This window comes from Ursus arctos, unplaced genomic scaffold (assembly GCF_023065955.2).
Source record: "Ursus arctos isolate Adak ecotype North America unplaced genomic scaffold, UrsArc2.0 scaffold_13, whole genome shotgun sequence".
NCBI classification, from domain to species: Eukaryota; Metazoa; Chordata; class Mammalia; order Carnivora; family Ursidae; genus Ursus; species Ursus arctos.
In genome coordinates this window covers 41,923,328-41,940,558 of record NW_026622797.1, presented here as the reverse complement: position 1 = coordinate 41,940,558, position 17,231 = coordinate 41,923,328, and the positions used below count along the sequence as shown (strand labels likewise).

Below are 17,231 nucleotides of genomic sequence, written 5' to 3'. Positions count from 1 at the left end.
TTTCATTTTAGTCCTTGAATTTTAATGATTCTGTTAAGATTTCCTCAACCTTAATTCCAAATGACAAAACAGTCCCTTTAGAGTAATGCTCCCTTCCTGCATGTTCTTTGAGACCGTGCATCATACCACTGTGGTCAAATAGTACAACATTCATGACTATTACTTATGGCTTAGAGATGCACCCACTTTCTTCTGAAGTAAAAAGAAATGAACACTATACAATCCAACAACCGGGAAGCTAAAAATCAGTGTCCTGGAGCTTTTCTCATTTTAACGTGATCTTATTCTGGCTTTAGAAATGAATTCCAGCACCAAGAGGCAGAAACTGCAATGAAGCTGCAAAAGCATTGCCATTTTTTTTAAAAGATTTTATTTATTTATTTGACAGAGAGACAGCCAGAGAGAGAGGGAACACAGCAGGGGGAGTGGGAGAGGAAGAAGCAGGCTCCCAGCGGAGGAGCCCGATGTGGGACTCGATCCCGGAACGCCGGGATCACACCCTGAGCCGAAGGCAGACGCTTAATGACTGCGCTACCCAGGCGCCCAGCATTGCCATTTTTGTAGAGAACTTGTTTATGTAGACTGACGCAATGGAGACAGACTCCCTGGCTCTTCACATACCCTGGTAAGTCTAGATCCTACTGCTAAATCTAGGCGGTCACCTGCCTGGCCTATAGCTGTACTTCTGCAAGGAGAAGACACACTGGAGGCATACCCCCATTGCAGGGGCTCCACTCTCTCCACATAGGACCCTGTCTTCCAGAATCAATCCCCTCCCCATATACTCATGTGGTCTGCTCTACTCTGTGAGACGTAATCATAACAAAGGCAAAAAGACGGAGAGATGGCAAGACCCCAGTTGTCTTGCCAGCTACTTCTCCTGCTAGTTCCCTCCAAAGGAAAATATGTCCAACAGAAGGGAAATAAATGCTTATTTATAGTTTTTCTTGTTTTAATAACTCTAATTCCAAACCCCAGGTTATGTCCCTAATGAGCTAGCAAAGATCCCCATGAAAGATATCTTTCATTTACACATTTAAGCATAAATGTAGCTTGTAACCCAAGAAAGTTGGTGGTCTCCTACAACCCACCCCCAAGGTCATATCTGCCTACCATGTGGATGCCCAGAAAAGGCTGAAAGAGGCACTGAGGAAAAACACACCAACCAGCTGGAGAGAAGTCCATTTGCTAGAGTGGTGTAGGCCACAGGTCTGAGACCTTCCCAGGACAGTCTGTGTCCATCCCTTATCCATCACACGAAGCACGTGGAAGGAAAAGAGATAATGCAAAGAGAAGGAATCCCTAGAGAAAAACAAGTTACACTTTTCATCATTTTATCCCAGGAAATGATCTTGAAAAGGTCATTAAATACTCTTCTCTTTTGGGGTGCCTGCATGGCTCAGTTGGTTAAGCATCTGCCTTCGCTCAGATCCTGATCCCAAGCCCTGGATCCGGATCCGGGGCTCCCTGCTTAGCAGGGAGCCTGCTTTTCCCTCCCCTTCAGCCTGCCACTCCCCCCTGCTTGTACACTCTGTCAAATGAATAAATAATGAATAAATAAATGAATAAATCTTTTTTTAAAAAAACACTCTTCTCTCTTTTTTTAAAGATTTTATTTATTTATTTATAGAAAGAGAGCGAGAGAGTGACAGCACGAGCAGGGAGGGAGAAAGAGGGAGAAGCAGGCTCCCCACTGAGCAGGGAGCCCAATACCAGGCTCCATCCCAGGACCCTGGGATCAGGACCTGAGCTGAAGGCAGACGCTTAACCGAGTGAGCCACCCAGGCACCCCTAAATACTCTTCTCTTTTTTCTAATACTTAATTTCCCTGCAGTCTTTGAAGGGTCATCTCAAGTCCTGTATCCTTTAATAGGTCTTCTAAAGCCACCAAGTCCATGGGAGTCTGTCTTTTCTTTAAATCCAGTACCTCCATTTCCTTACCACCACTCATTCCTGAAACTCAGCAAATGTTCAATTGATTAAATTTGGGGATGTTGACAAAAATGTTGGAAAGCTGTGTGAGAATGTTAGAGAGCCTAGAAAAGTAGCTGACAATATAAAAGTACAGTAGCATAAACATGAAAGCATTAAGTTAAAAAGAATAGACTTTAAGTAAATAAAACATCTGACAAATAATAGGGAAATATTATGGTGAAGAGCTCTATTTCACTTGATACTCTGATCCAGGGGTCAGCAAACTGGGACCTGCAGGCCCAATATGGCTGTTGCCTGTCTTATGTAAATAGTTTCATTGGCGTACAGCTATGCCCTTCGCATATGGATAGCCTACAGTTGCTTTCCCACTACAACAGCAAAGTTGAGTAGTTGTGAAAGAGACCTTACTACTGACTCCTGTTCTGATATAGACATGCCAAGCCATCTTATCAGCCAAAATTGGCAGCCAAAAATAGAAAATATCTGAATTTATAGCTTTGTTTAGTCTCAAATAGTCCAGGGTTCCAACCACAACAACTCACATATTAAGAAAACCAATTATTTGGTTCTGAAACTGTATTATATAAAAGAAATACAATATTCTACTGGCCATATAACAGTATCTTCCAGGACCACAATGTTAAAATAAAGTTTCTAAAAACTTAAAAAAAGAACAATAAAAGGATGCTAAGCATAATAACAAATTAATAGTGCTTTTATTTTTTAAAAATATTTATTTGAGAGAGAGAAAGAGTGAGAGAGAGAGAACACAAGACGGGGAGAGGAGAAGCAGGCTCCCCACTGAGCAGGGAGCCCGATGCGGGGCTTGGTCCCAGGACCCTGGGATCATGACATGAAGCCAACCGCAGACACTTAACTGACGGAGCCACCCAGGTGCCCCAACAGTGCTTTTAAATGACTCTTTAAAATACACCCCTATTTAATGATATTATTTTTAAATGAGAATGCTATATATGAATATTCGAGTTGACATTAACAAGACCAGAATCCTCTCTAACTGTTCACTTTTCTACATAATTACAAAGGTAACCATTTTAAAGTATCTTTCTCTGATTAATTACTATTTCTCAGACCAAGAAATAGAAATGTTCTACATTCTTTTGAACACACAGAAGATACGACTTGAAGTAACAGAACTAATCCAAACCGGATTTTTGACCCTAGGTAAGATAACGTAATTTCTCTAAGTTTCAAGTTTCTCAATATTAAATAGAGATCAAATTTATTCTATTCTAGTGACATTGTTATAAGATCAATCTATCACTGACATTTAAAAATGGTATTATAGAAAGATTTTTCAAAAAATATAAAGCACTATAAGATGGTAAGTCTTTTTTGGACAGAATGAGACTAATTTTAAAAGAAACTTGGGTGATAATAATCACCCATAAAACTGGCTATTATTTTCCACACAGGAAAAGGAAACTCTCTAATGTCTCTTTTCACAGACTATTTTAAAAGACATTAAGAGCCACTTGCAGTTTTTCTGGAACTATGAACATTCAGAGAATGGGACAGTACAGCAATTTCATGTAATTTCACAGTTCCATTTTATGCCAATAATGCATAATTTAACCACATATTCCATGATGAATAAGGAATAGTTAGAATTTTTACTTTTTCTATGAAGATTTTCAGATAATCTTACCCATGGATAAAATGAAAACAATTCTACGTCCTAGTTTTTAAAATGCTACTTAGGGAACAACAAATAGTTTCTGAAATAGTTTTCACTGTTGGCTGCCATGGACTGAATTGTGTCCATCTCCCTCCCCCAACAAAATTCATCTACTGAAGCCCAGCAGCCAATAAGATCATATTTGGGGATGGGGCCTTTGGGACAAAATTAAGTTTAGACAAGATCATGAGGGTGGTGCCCTCATAATGGGATCAGTGCCTTTATAAGAGACACCGGAGAGCTTGCTTCCTCTCTCTTTCAGCCATGTGAAGATACAGTGGGAAGGTCTATGGTTCTTTGTCATGGCAGACTGAACTAATACATTGGCAATATGCAAATATGTTCCCACTAAAATCTAACTCATTAGTAATAAAGTACTTTCACTGAAAAGTATGTGTATATTAGCTTAAAATATGTTAAGCTAAATTGTTGCATATTATACCAACAGTTTTAACACTGTTAAAGTAACAGAATCATTGAATAAATGATAGTAAATTCATACAATGTAGTATCATGAAGCCATTAAAATGCACATTTCATTTAGGAGAATATTTCATAATATAAGAACAAGCTTGTAAGAGACCACAAATACGCAATGCTGTTATCAGTAAGATCCAATCTTATAGAGGGGAAAAATGTGAGTGTGTAAGTATGTGCAGATATATATTAAAGATATGTAAAGAAATAAGCCAAATTTTAACTGGGGATATTCAGTATTTCTGAACCTTCAATAATGAATATATGTTACTATTATAGTTAGAAAACATTAAACCCTTTTTTTTTAAGATTTTATTTATTTATTTGACAGAGAGAGAAAGACAGCGAGAGAGGGAACACAAGCAGGAGGAGTGGGAGAGGGAGAAGCAGGCTTCCCGCTGATTAGGGAGCCTGATGCAGGACTCGATCCCAGGACCCTGGGATCATGACCTAAGCCGAAGGCAGACGCTTAACTGACTGAGCCACGCAGGCGCCCCAACATTAAACCCTTTTAAAAGATTAACATTAATAATGCTAAAATAACAATCAGTACTGAAAATGCTTTCATTTTAGAAAAACCTAACAATCAGAAAGAGAAAATTAAAGGAACATTCATTACCAACAGATACCCTGAAAATTTCCTTAAAAATCACCCACTGAAATAAAACATTTATAAAAGTCATACTTAAATTTTTAAAACAATATTGAATGTTAATCATTTTACTTATGAAAAAGAACATGTATTTTGAGAAAAATTTTTAAAATCCAATTACCTAGTTAAAATTTGATAACTTACTGGCAAATCTTTAATGGTCAATTCCTACTTCATTTATTCTTCCCTTCAGCAAAAATATACTGCACACCTGCTATGTGCCAAGACCTATAATTGGCACAGTAAACACAACTGTGAACTGGATGCATATACATGGTATTTGTTCTCATGCAGCTGGTGGAGACCAACATTAAAGAAACATTTACTCCAGTAGTCAAAGTAAAATTTCAATAAATTATACAAAGGAGAAGAAATACAAAATAAGTCTTTGCAAGGGGTAGGAGTGACAATGGTAATGTAGGAGTTTCCCATTATTCTGAATGAAATGCTTACTTTATCTTAACCAGGATCTCTTCATTTAGTCAAAATGTCAAAGGGAAAGCTATATACAGAGAGAATCCGGGGCCAAAGGCTCAGTAAGAACAGAAAGCTTGGAGATGAAAAAGCACTGGACTCTGTGATGGGAAAACTGGGTTCCAGAGCTGGAAAAGTAGAAAAGCTCACAGTGCAGAGGTACTTGTAGCTGTTGGCCTAAATGGGATCCAGAGGGGAGAAACTCCTGAAAAAGAGTGAAAAAGACTGAGGACCAGGTCTTGGACAGGGTTCAGGGGCGGCAGGGAGGATGAGGACCCATAGACAGAGGAAACATGCTGGACAGATGAAGACCCTTAGACAGAGGACCAAGGTCTACGATGCAAGGGATGGACAGTATATCTTGTTGAAGGCTGCTCAAAAATCAAGAAAAATGAAGACTTAAAGCCCCCACACTCAGAATCTAAATCTCAGAAGTAGGTCTTTGAGAGCACATTTGGTAGAGTGATGTGGGAAGAGCTGGAGGACAAGTGGCAAAAGTGGGTGAGAAGATGGTAAGTGAATGGAGGCAGTCCACTGGTAGTGAAAAACTCCAAGAAATGGTGGGTAAGAGAAGCAACTAGGGACAATGAGGATGATGGCTTAGGAGGCAGCAGAGTCCAGTGTTTTTTGTTTTTTTTTTTTTTTTTTTAAGAGGCGTTGAAAATGTGAACCAGGAAGGGTTAACTATGGAACTGAAGTCATGGAGAAAGTCTGAGGTCAGGTTTCCCTGGCACAGGTGGAAAGACTGGTGTTGGCTCAGAGTTGGAAAAAGTCCTCCCAAGAGAGCAAGGCTGAAGACTGAGGTTTTAGGTAGAGAGAGAGAGAAGATGGACAACTACTTTCTGATGGCTCCATGCTTCCCCATAACAGGGAGATGAAATCATCCTCTTAGAGCGCGGGAGCCATCAGCACCTTCTCTCCATTGGCCATAAACAATGCTACTAATGTTAGCTAGTGAGATCAGTCCCAGCCTTCCCAGTGTGCCTCACTGAAGACAGTCAGACACACGGCAACCATGAGCAGATTCTTCTCATCACTGCTCCTCTGGATGTTTTCCTGCCAGTCTCAATCTTTATTTTTTGCTTATCTGAAAATTCTGGAAACTTGTTCACTTTCCCTTTCTTATCAATGTCAGAGACAGAAAACATACTAACAGGAGAGAGAGAGAGTGAGAGAGAGAAGGAGGGATGAAGGGAGGATTCACCCTCAAGGACATAAGCACTATATGAGACACAAGGGAACTTATGAAGTAATAAAGGAACAATCTCAGATTCAATTTAAAAAAAAGATCCTGTATATTTTAAACAAAGAATATGCTTTTATTACTAAACAATGAGTTCTTCTAATTGAGCTACTCACCAAAAAGTTACTTTGGGTCTTAAGGCACCAAAGTTAAAGAATACTGAAAAGAGACTCTCGACCTTCTCAAAAATAGTGGATTATTGAACTCTGCCATCTAGGTTCTATTCTATCTGTTCCCCTGGGGCATTAACACGGACCATTGCTCTATACCACAATTTATATTCAAAAGTACTCCCAGACCAGTCATATAAGGAAAATTTTCACAAATTATCAAATATTACCAATGAGCTCTAGGTGGCTTACTTAGGGTATCTAATGTTTCTATGAAATGGTTCATCTTTTGAAGTTGGTATATTATTAGCATACTTACTATATAAGGGCATGTTAATAAAATGTGTTTAAGACTTCTCAGGATCTTGAGCTCACATTCTCCCATGGACACCTGATGTAACAACTACATATATATAACTAACTCTGAAAATATCCTGAAGACTGGCAGAACAGACCTTCCACAACTAATCGTAGAGAGGAAGCCACATCAAAAAGGGTAGGAGGGGCACAGACGTGGTTAGGAACCAAACCCCTCTGTGAAACTAACCACAAACAGGAGGGACATCACAAGCACAAAGAAGTGAGGATCAGACCCCACACCAGGCACTCTAGGCACTAGGGACCCATACTAGGAATACGAGTCCCCATAACACCTGGCTTTGAAAACCGATGAGACTTAACTTTAGGAGTTTTAAAATTCAGTGGGCTAAGGGCTCCTGGGTGGCTCAGTTGACTGAGTGCTGACTCTTGGTTTTGACACAGATCATGATCTCGCAGTTGTGGGATCAAGCCCTGCATTAGGCTCTGTGCTCAGAGCAGTCTGCTTCAGATTCTCTCCCTCCTGCTCTCTCTCTCTCAAATAAATGAATAAAATCTTAAAAAAAAAAAAATCAGTGGGCTTAACTCCAGGAGACCTGAAGCGCAACAGGAAACTGAGTTCCCATCCTTACAGAGCCAGTATAATAACTAACTCAAGGAGAGACACAGCACCTATGGTATACATGAAGATTTATTTACTAATCTCAGAACATGCAAAGGAGGGGCAGGGATATTCAGATTTCTCCAGGAATAATAGTGCCGACAGGCTTCATTTCTCTTCCCCCTCCCCCAGCCTAGATAGCAGGACACTTGCTGGAGCCAGAGCTAACACTCTCCATCTAGTTCACCAGCACTGAGTTCCCTGTGGACCCACCTCAGCAGGCATCCTCCAAAGCAGCTTCTGTCCCATCACTCCCCACAAGCAGCCCCAACAGGGACATATGCCACTCTAAAGTGACTCTTACTCATGGGAGATGGAGAGATGGAACCCAACACACCAGCATGTCCACAGATCCAGCAGCTGAGCCTCTTAGCTGCCCACAGAGGGAGCAAGTCCTGTTATCCTATATGCCCATAGTTATGGCAGAGAGGCTAACAGTAGATAAATAGCCTGACTCCAACCTCACCCACCAATGAGCTGTAGGCAATTTCAGAGAGGCCTTTCAACTGTGTAGGGGCTAAACCCTGCCCAATATGCCCACAATAGGAAAAGCAGGTCAGTGTAGCCATCTGGGCTGCAGGCAAACATGGCTCAGTTGCAACAGTGGCGGGCACAGAGCCCACACAGAAAACACTCAGTGGAAAACCTGATTCTGGTACCAGGGAGTACTGCATTGCAGGACACCACAGACCTCTTTTACACAAAGTCACTACTTTCAAGACCAGGAGACATAGCTGACCTCCCTAATACACAGAAACAAACACAGAGAGTTAGACAAAATAAGGAGACAGAGGAATACTTCCCAAATAAAAGAATAAGACAAAATCACAGTAAAAGAGCTAAATGAAATGGAGATAAGCAATATGACTGATAAAGAATTCCAAGTAACGGTCATAAAGATACTCGTTGGGCCTGAGAAAAGAGTGGAGGGTCTCAGTGAGAACTTCAACAAAGAGAAAATATTTTAAAAAACTAGTCAGAGAAGAAGAATTCAGTAACTGAAAAAATTCACTGAAGAGTATCAACAGCGGACTAGAGGAAGCACAAGAACAGATCCACACTCCGGAAGACAGGGTATGGGAAACAACCACATTGAACAGCAAAAACAAATAAGAATAATAAAGAATGAAAACAGGTTAAGGCAACTCAGTGACGATGAGCATAATAACATTCACTTTACAGGGATCCCAAAAGGAGAAGAGAGAAAGAAGGGGGCAAAAAACTTATTTGAAGAAACAACATCTGAAAACTTCTCTCATCTGGGGAAGGAAACAGACATTTAAGTCCAGGAAGTACAGACAGTCCCTAACAAGATGAACCCAAGGAGATCCACTCAAAGACACAAAATAATTAAAATGGCAAACAGTAACAATAAAGAGACAATTTTAAAGCAATAAAAGATAACAATTACATACAAGAGAAACCCCATAAGATTACCAGCTGATTTTTCAGCAGAAATTTTGCAGGCCAGAAAGGGGTAGGATATTCAAAGTGCTGAAAGAAAAAAACCTGCAACCAAGAATATTCTACCCAGCAAGGTTAAATGTAAATAGATGAAATGCTCCAATCAAAAGACACAGAGTGACTGAATGGATTAAAAAAAAAAAAAAAAGACCCATCTATACGCTGCCTACAAGAGACTTATTTCCGAACTGAAGAAACAAACAGACTAAAAGTGAAGTGATGGAAAAATGGACACAAAAAAACCCAACACAAAAAACCCCCACAAAAGTCAGGGTGGTAATACTTAAATATCAGACAAAATACACTTTAAGACAAAGACTGTAAGCAAGAGACAGAGAGAGGCACTAAATAATGATAAAGGGATCAATCCAACAAGAGGGTATGACAACTGTAAATGTCTATGGACCCAAGATAGGAGCACCTAAATAGAAAACAATTATTAACAGACATAAAGGAGAAATTGACAGCAATAAAATAATAGTAGGGGATGGCACATTTACATCAACGGACAAATCATCTAGATAGACAACCAATAAGGAAACAGTGCCTTTGAATGACACATTACACCAGATGGACCTAACAGATACATACATAAATTTCCATCCCCAAACAGATTCTTTTCAAGCGAGCATGGAATATTCTCCATGATAGATCACATTAGGCAACAAATCAAGCTTCAGTAAATTTAAGAAGACTGAAATCATATTAAGCATCTTTTCCAACCACAAAAGTATGAAACTAGAAATCAATTACTAAAAACAAAACAAAACAAAACAAAAAACTGGAAAGAACACAAACACACGAAGGCTAAATAACATTCTACTAACCAATCAATGGGTCAACCAACAGATCAAAGAGGAGAACAAAAAATGTATGGAAACAAATGAAAATGAAAACACAATGGTCCAAAATCTCTGGGATGCAGCCAAAGCAGTTCTAAGAGGGAAGCTTATAACATGGCAGGTCTACCTCAAGAAACAAACCTCAAATAAATAACCTAATCTTACACCTGAAGTAGCTAGAAAAAGAAGAAAAACAAAGCCCAAATCTAGTAGAAAGAAGGAAATAATAAAGATTAGATCAGAAATAAATGAAATAGAGACTAAAAAAAAAAAAAAACAATTGAAAAGATCAATGAAGCCAGTTCTTCAAAAAGATCAAAAAAATTGATTAACCTGTGGCCAGCCTCATCAAGAAAAAAATAAATAAATAAATCCGATGCAAAAGAGGAAACAACTGACACCACAGAAATAAAAAGGATGGTAAAAGAATATTATAAAAAAAAGTATATGCCAACAAACTGGACAATCTAGAAGAAATGGATAAATTCCTAGAAACATACAATTTTCCAAAACTGAATCAGGAAGAAATAGAAAATCTGAAGAGACCAATCACTAGTATCAAAATTGACTTGGTAACTAAAAAAATTCCCAACAAACAAAAGTCCAGGACCAGATGGGTTCACAGGTAAATTCTACCAAATATTTATGGAAGAGTTAATACCTATTCTTCTCAAACTATTCCCCAACATAGGAAAGGACAGAAAAGTTCCAAATTTACTCTAAGAAGACCACATTATTCCAATAGCAACACCAGACACTACAAAAGAAGAGAACTACAGGCCAATATCTCTGATGAACATAGATGCAAATACCCTCAAGAAAATATTAGCAAACCAAATTCAACAATACACAAAAAGAAAAAAAAATCATACACCATGATCAAGTGGGATTTACTCCAGGTAAGAGTGGTTCACAAAATCAATGTGATATATCACGTTAACATGAAGAAGATAAAAACCTCAACAGATGCATCTCAACAGATGCAGAAAAAGCATCTGACAAAATTTAACACCCATTCATGATAAAATAACAACAACAACACAAAAAACAAAAACCTCTCAACAAAGCAGGCTTAGAGGACTATACCTCAACAGAATAAAGGCCACAAATGACATCCACAGCTAACATCATACTCAATGCGAAAAACTGAAAACTTTTCTTCCAAGATCAGTAACAAGACACGGATGTCCACTCTCACCACTTTTATTCAACATAGTACTAGAAGTCCTAGTCATAGCAATCAGATGAGAAAAAGGAGTAAAAGGCATCCTGATAAGGAAGAAATAAAACTGTCACTGTTTGCAGATGACATACTATATACAGAAAGCCCTAGAGGCTCCATCAAAAACCTATTAGAACAAATATATGCATTCAGTAAAGTTGTAGGCTACAAAATTAATACACAGAAATCTGTTGCACTTCTATATACCAATAACGAAGTAGCTGAAACAGAAATTAAGAAAAGAATCCCATTCACAATTGTGCCAACAAGAATAAAATATCTAGGAATAAATTCAACCAAGGACGTAAAAGACCTATACTCTGAAAACTGTAAGACACTGACGAACAAAAATGAAGATGATACAAACAAATGGGAAAGTTTACTATGCTCACAGACTGGAAGAATATCATTAAAATGTCCATCATACCCAAAGCAATCCACAGATTCAATGCAACCCCTATCAAAATACCAGTAAGTATATTCACAGAATTAGAACAAATACTGCTAAAATTTGTAAAGAACAAAAGATCCCAAATAGCCAGGGCAGTCTTGAGAATGAAGAGCAAAATTGGAGGTATCACAATCCCAGATTTCGTGATACACTCAAAGTTACAATAATCAAACTAGTATGGTCCTGGCACAAAAACAGACACATAGAATAACATAACAGGATAGAGAGCTCAGAAATAAACCCATACCTATATGGCCAATTAGTATAGGACAAAGGAGGCAAGAATATACAATAGGGAAAAGACAGTCTCTTCAATAAATGGTGCTGGGAAAACTGGACAGCTGTATGTAAAAGAATGAAACTAGACCGCTTTCTTACACCATAAGCAAAAATAAACTCAATGGATTAAAGAGTTAAATATAAGACTGAAACCATAACACTCCTAAAAGAAAACAGGCAGTAATCTCTTGGACATCAACCTTAGCAATGTATTTATAGATATGTCTCAAGGGAAACAAAAGCAAAAATAAACTATTGGGATTACACCAAAATTAACAACTTTTGCACAAGCAAAGGAAACCAACAAAACGAAAAGGCAACCCAGTGAATGGGAGAAGATATTTGCCAATGGCATATCCCATAAGGGGTTAATAACCAAAATATATAAAGAATTCATACAATTCAACAAAGAACCCCACAAACAATCCAATTAAAAAATGAGCAGAGGACTTGAATAGACATTTCTCCAAATAAGATATACAGATGCCCAATAGATACAGGAAAAGCTGCTCAACACCACTAATCATCAGGGAAATGCAAATCAAAACCACAATGAAATATCATCTTACACCAGTCAGAATGACTAGTCTTAAAAAGACAAGAAATAAGTATTGGTGAGGATGTGAAGAAGAAGGAATCTTTGTGCACTGTTGGTGGGAATATAAACTGGTGCAGCCACGGTGGAAAACAGTATAGAGGTTCCTTAAAAAATTAAAAATAGAGGGAGGTAGGTGGGGGGATGAGGTAACTGGGTGATGGGCATTAAGGACGGCACTTGATGGAATGAGCACTGGGTGTTATATGCAACTGATGAATCACTAAATTATACTTCTGAAACTAATAATACACTATATGTCAATTAAATTGAATTTAAATTAAAAATGAAAAATATAAATATCATACAATCTTTTAATTCCACTGCTGGGTATTTACCTGAAGAAAACAAAAACATGTATTCAAAAAGATATACATACCCCTATGTACATCACAGCATTATTTACAATAGCCAACATATAGAAGCAATCCAAGTATCCATGATAGACGAATGGATAAATGAGACGTGATATATACACCCAATGGAATATTACTCAGCCATAAAAACAAATGAGATCTTCCCATTTGTGACACAAATGGACCTAGTGGGTATTATGATAAGCAAAATAAGTCTGACAGAAAAGGACAACTACCATATGATTTCACTTAAATGTGCAATCTAAAAAACAAAACAAATGGGGGCACCTGGCTGGTTCAGCTGGTAGAGCATGCAATTCTTGATCTCGGGGTTGTGGGTTCAAGCTGCACATGGGGTGTAGTGATTACTTAAAAAAATAAAATCTTAAAAAATAATTTAAAAAAATAAAACGAATGAACAAACACACAAAAAACAGATTCTTGGGGTGCCTGGGTGGCTCAGTCGGGTGAGCGACCAACCCTTGATTTCAGCTCAGGTTGTGATCTCAGGGTTGTGAGATGGAGCCCCACGTTGGGTCCTGCGCTGAGTGTAGGGTCTGCTTGAGATTCTCTCCCTCTTCCTCTCCCCCTCGCCCCACTCACACACATGCTCTCATGTTCTCTAAAATAAGTAAGTAAAATCTTAAAAAGAAAAAAACCCAGATTTTTAATACAGAGAACAGCTGGTGGCTGCCAGACGATAGGGTATTAGGTGGGTGGGCAAAATAAAGGGGATTAAGAGGTACAAACTTACACTTATAAAATAAATAAGTCCTGGAGATGTAAAGTACAGTAATATAAAAACACTGTATGGTAACAGATGGTAACTACACTTATGGTGAGCACTGAGTAATGTATAGAATTGTCAAATCAATATGTTTGTAAACCTGTAACTAATTAACATATTAATTATACTTCAATTAAAAAAAAAAAACCAAAACTTTCTTTTAGGGGCAGGTGGGTGGCTCAGTTAAAAGTCTGCCTTCGGCTCAGGTTATAATCCCAGTGTCCCGGAATCGAGAGTCCCACGTCGGGCTCCCTGCTCAGGGGGGAGCCTGCTTCTCTCTCTCCTTCTACCCCTCTTCCCTGCTTGTATTCTCTTTCTCAAATAAATAAATGAAATCTTTAAAACAAAACCCTTTTTCTTTTAGAGGTGATGGAATTGCACAAATCCCTCCATATTTTCTTACCAATTCTATTGGTAATCAATAAGAGTGTGTATTTTCACAGCCGAGATTACAGGTTTAAGCACTGCAATGTAAGGAGAGAAACAGTTTAAAAATAAACTACAGGTTTATAGAACTCTAATTCAAGAACGAGTCCCAAGTAGCCCGTGTAGCAGAATGGACACAAGGAAAAAGATAAAAATTAGGAAGTCACAAATAAGCATGCATCCTAAAGAAAAAAAAAAAAGCAAGAAGCAAAACACACAGACCATCACTTAGTGTAAAATAAATGTCTGAAAGAGACCACACGTTTTATTTTCTGAACCATCTCAAAATAAGTTGCAGATATCAGGACTAATCACCTCTAAGTACTTTAGTATATATTTCCCAAGATCAAAGACAACTGCATTATCACACCAAAGAAATTTAACCCAATGGAATATTATCTAATACACAGCCTGTATTTAAGTTTACAGTTTATTCCAATAGTGAAATTTATAGCAGCTTTTCTCTACTGATGCAAATTCAATCAAGGATCCCATATTGTACTAAGCTGTCATATTACTTCAGTCTCCTTTACTGATTGAAGACAAAAAGCAAAACTAAGCCTTTTTTCCCCCATGACATTAACATTTTTTAACAGACCAGGCTAAGGTTGTCTTGTAGAATGCATATGATAAAGATTTTTATAGAATTATGCCAAGTTTCTCTTTGTGGAAATTTTATGTTGTGTTTTCTCAACCCATCCTATTAGCTTTTGGGGTAACTAATACCACAATATGTGGGCACATTTATCAGTCTGCTTTTCCAATATAACTCTCCCCCCAACTCTGCCCTCTTCCAACCCAATGTCCCTTCTTTATGATGTCCTACTCAGCTTAAAGCCATTTAGAAATGAGGGCAAAAATTACAAAATTAATTTTGTTTACAAAAAGTTTAGTCCCTAAGAAAAAGCATGTGTGGCAAACCCTTTAAGGGGGACTGTCTGAATAATAATCATTCCCAGGGGTTACTTGTCCTTTCTTTTCCTGAGTGGAGTTTGTAAGCCAAAGGCCAAGCTTGAACTGCTCATAACTATAGAGGGGATTTTTCTAAGAGTCTTTGAGAGTGGTGAAGAGACAAGCAGGCTGGGTATTTAGAGAGGATCTTAACACTTCTTTACAATATGATGTGAGATATAAACCCTCTTAACCCATATTCTCACAAAATATTCACCCACATAGCATTTCCATGAATGACTGTAGAACTAGAGAGATACACCAAAGATCTGGAATTTAAGGTGAGTAGAAAGGGAACAATAGAATAGTTTAGTCCTGGCAATGAATCCTTCCATATTTTTTCTTTTCTTGGTCCAGGTTCTTTTAAGTTAGATAGAAAAATAAAAAAACAAAGGCTGTTCTTCATACATTATGTAATCAAATTAATTCCATCAACAGACTTATGTCCAAATGAAACATTTACAAGGCAGTTAGCAAAAGAAAGCTCACTTGGGTTTATTTAAGCCAAGGGCACTATAAAACCCTAATTTAAAGAGAGCTTTAAAGCCCAATTGCTTTGAGAAAGAATTACCTTTAGAGATATGTTTGCTCTCTATGATATCTATAATTATTGTTGGAGAAGTCTTTCGAAAAATATTCATAAACTCTAGAAACACTGGATGTATCTTCCTCTATGGTAATGTAGAATACGTTTGTTTCTCCAGAAGATTTAACTTGACCTCTGAAATAGCAAACAAAAATCCTATTATAAGGTTTATTATTTAGGATTTGAGCAACAGGATCTGTGCTACTGAACCTTAACCAAAAAAAACTAAAAAATCAATAGACTTTTACTGAATACCTTCCTATGTGCTCAGTATTTTTATATGCATTCTGGCAAAGAAAAGTATACATGTTCCTACTTAATCTTACTTAAATAGAACTACTTAAAATAAAACATACATAAAATAATGGCAGACGATTTTAGATAATATATATTCAGTGTCAGGCTACAGAGCACAAATGCCACATACAGCATAAGAAGTTTTCAGTGGAGGAGTTTCACTAGATGAAGACTACACTAACTGTGAAGAAAGCAGCCTGAGTTAAGGTACAAAACAGAATGATTCTGGTGGTTGGTATGGTCAGATAATCCTGAACAGAGAGAATGGTCAGTGCTAGGGAAAGTCATTTAAAGTTAAAAAGTTCCCAGTGATTAATTTTGTCCCTGTTATTTAATTGGGAAACCAGTCTCTCCAGTAATTTTAGATTTGGATCTATACATACTTTCCTGTTTGTACACTCACTATGGTACTGGACAATGATTCTTTTTTTTCAAGATTTGAGAGAGAGAGTGAACGAGAGCTAGAGAGAGAGTGCACAAGCAGGGGCAGAGAGAGAGGGATACGCAGACTCCCCTGCTGAGCAGGGGGCCCGATGCAGGGCTCAATCCCAGGACCCAGGAATCGTGACGGGGGCTGAAGGCAGACGCTTAACTGACTGAGCCACCCAGGCACCCCTGGACAATGATTCTAAGACATACTTAGTTTTTTTCCCACACTTAGACATCTCTTAAGTTTGGATGAATCTTGGAATCAATTGTGTATCATATTTGGACAGCACTTCTTTCCCCCTTAGTGGTACATAAAACAATGATGCATCTTATAAATCAACCATTATGAATCCAGAGTGTTATGAAGTCATTAGGAAGAGTAGATAATGGGGGAAAAGTGTTTTGTGTTTAAAGCAGACCACAATCAATTTGTAACTCTACAAAAAACTGCCTGAACCTCTTGCTGACAAGAAACAGAAATGATCAGATGGTCTACAGCAGGAAGGGGCAGGAACACATCTAAATTGAGTCCTTACAGAAAGTGAAGAGTTGAGACCAGAGGATAGAAAGCAGATGTAGAAATGGTAAATTATTTTTCAGAGTAGAAGTTGTAAAACCTGAGTTGAGAGAGAGAAATGCCATTTCCAGCAGAGCTCTGGAAAGCAGGGGGTAAAATCAGGGTATGATGATAGGGAGGTTGTTCCCAAGTTTGTCAGGAGCAGTTAAGCCCCCCAGGTCATCACTTGGATCAAGCAAACAGTTAAGTCTTCTCTACACTGGTAAAATTTAGAAGGGAAGTGAACTGGGAAAAGTGAGCTGGAACAGCCCTAGGCTGGATAACGCTGGGCACAAAAGAGGGCAGGGATGAGGCATGGGACAAAGAGCAGAGGATTCAGTGAAAAGTCTAACAAGCCGCCAATGGGGAGACAACATTTGCAAAAGACATACCTAATAAAGAAAGGACGGTTACCCAAAAT

The 17,231-nt window shown here is 38.2% G+C and overlaps 1 protein-coding gene across 5 annotated transcripts in view; it reads right to left on the bottom strand.

Moving 5' to 3' along the window:
* FAM184A (family with sequence similarity 184 member A) overlaps nt 1–17,231 on the bottom strand; it is a 110,989-nt gene that overhangs the window by 70,247 nt on the left and 23,511 nt on the right. The window lies entirely within an intron of this gene.